Source organism: Limulus polyphemus, unplaced genomic scaffold (assembly GCF_000517525.1).
Source record: "Limulus polyphemus unplaced genomic scaffold, Limulus_polyphemus-2.1.2 Scaffold2904, whole genome shotgun sequence".
NCBI lineage: Eukaryota > Metazoa > Arthropoda > Merostomata > Xiphosura > Limulidae > Limulus > Limulus polyphemus.
The window spans coordinates 112980-115503 of NW_013668514.1; positions in this window are offsets into that span (position 1 = coordinate 112980).

Here is a 2524-nt window from a genome sequence, read left to right on the forward strand (position 1 = left end):
TAAGTTCTTAAAGTTATTTTTCCTAAAACATAGAACAGTAAATAAAGAAGTAAAGCAAATACTTATCTCTTCTTGTTACGATCTTTGTATTCGTTTACTGCTTGACGTAGGTTGCTAAGCCTTTAAATATTTTGCACGTGGAGGATATGAAACAAAATAAGTTTTTATGTATAATATATACATTTGAGCAACTAAAACAATCATAAATTACTACATCAATACCATAGAATTCCATTATAATGTATCAAGCTTAGACGTATTTTAGTCTAAAAAATGAAATTTCAAGCAGATTATAGACACGTCCTAACTCCTTGGCATCTTGGTTCAAAAGAAAGAAATGGCTTCTTAAGAATTTAAAATGGCTGAGAAAGCCACTATGGAGACATTTTGAGCTTCCGATTGGTTATTCATGTCATATATATAGAAGTAAGTGTATATAAGAGAGCGTTACCAAAAATGGAAAGTGGTGAGCTGGGCCACTGTGTTTGACTTAGTATATGAGTAATATTTCAGCAAATAGAAAAGATATAAGGTTGTTATTTTATATTCTAGCTTGTTAATATTGGTAATTTGAGTTCGTAATTCGTTGGAAGCTATAGACTTAGTATTTTGACATCATAAACATTTAATTTTAACCAGTGCTGTAATGTATAGTACTAAAATTTGAATTATAATCTACACTTTTATACCAAACATACTGTTTGTTTGTTTGAAGTTAAGCACAAAGCTACACAATGGACTATCTGTGCTCTGCCCACCACGGGTATCGAAACCCGGTTTCTAGCGTTGTAAGTCCGCAGACATACCGCTGTGCCACTGGGGGGCCCAAACTTACTGACATAAATTCATGAAATAGTAGTTCAATAAAATTTCGAATGCGAGTCAACAAACGAGATGACATGCCCTTTCACCCGTGACCGGTCTCGAAAGGGATTTAACGCTAAGATGGGGCTTATGCTGCGGTGGGCGCAGTGTAGTTAGCCCATTGTGTAACATTACACTTAAGCTTAAACAAATATAGAATTAGTCACAAATAAAACAATTTTAAAAGTGCTTAAAACCAATCTCTTGAGAATGATTCAGCGTATACGTTTCAGTAGGTTCAAATTATCATAGAATTGGTAGACTCTTTACTCTAGATTAGCAAGGAACTCAATAGGCATAATACAAATATGCACACTAAAAATCAACAATGACAGAGAGTTTTACTTTTGTTCAACTCTAAAGTGAACGGAGTCGCAGAACTAGTTGAATTGGTATATATTTTAAAAATAAGTAAGGTATCATTGCTAAACTGCCACACAAGAAATCTGTCATCAACATATCTTAACCATATATGTGTTTAAATAAACCTGAATTCAAAGCTCTGTTTCAGCATTAATCATAAACAACTCACAAATTAGAGATGATAAAGGGTTCATTTAACTAAGCAATTCAGTTCATTTTAGGGGTTGAACATAAAGATTGTTTGAATTTTTTGAATGTCTCTGTTAAAAGGGAGAACTCTTTTCTTTCTACGTCAATTGGTTTGGTTTGGTTTGAATTTCGCCCAAAACTACTCGAGGGTTATCTGCGCTAGCCGTCCCTAACTTAGCATTGATAAACTAGAGGGACGGCAACTAGTCAACACCACTCACGGCTGAAAGGACAAGCATGTTTGGTGACGATGATTAGAACCCGCAACCAACAGATTGCGAGTCAAGCGCCATAACCACCTGGCCATCCCAGGCCCTTCTACGTTGATACATAGACAACCATTCTGTGTTGTCATGTCGCCACAAAGGAGATCGTGTCACCCTTTGCTGTAAGAAACGTTTTTATTTTTTATTTTTGTGTATGGAGTTATAAATACTTGTACTAATTAAAATTATTTTATGTTAAAATTAATGTTTTTGAAAATGCAACCATTGATAGAGCTTCTACTTGAAATATTATACATGGAACCTATCACGAGTATTGTAATAAGTCAGAAATATCTCAAACTTCAAAGTTAAAAGTAAATGGTAATTCTAATATATGCTTGCCACATATTAAGCCTATTTTTGCGCAAATAAGAAGCATTTTAAAGAAGTATGCAACTGTTAAGTTTTAAGTTAGATTCTTTGATCAGTGGAATAAAAGATAAATTACAAATGAAGTATAAATGTGATATTTATGATGAACCACTATCGTGGTTCATAATAGGGATCACAAGGAATTGCACAAAACCCTAATAAAACGTTCGGGCAAAATGAGCCTTAAACAGTAAAGATTCAGTTCAAACAACACTTTAAAACCTTTACTATTGACTGCAAAGGCTGTACACATATAAAAATGCACAACAAAGCAAGCATGTTAGATGTACAAGGAAAATAAAATCCGCACAAGACGGCTTGTTTGTAATTCTTCTTCTTATTGTTATTATTTTCTTGCCAGCCTACAACAAAAACGGTTTTGTATATTTCTCTCAAACCTTTTATAGAATACTAAATAAGGTACTGCGAAGGTCGTATGAGTATTGAAAAGTCGATTTGTTTCTTCTATA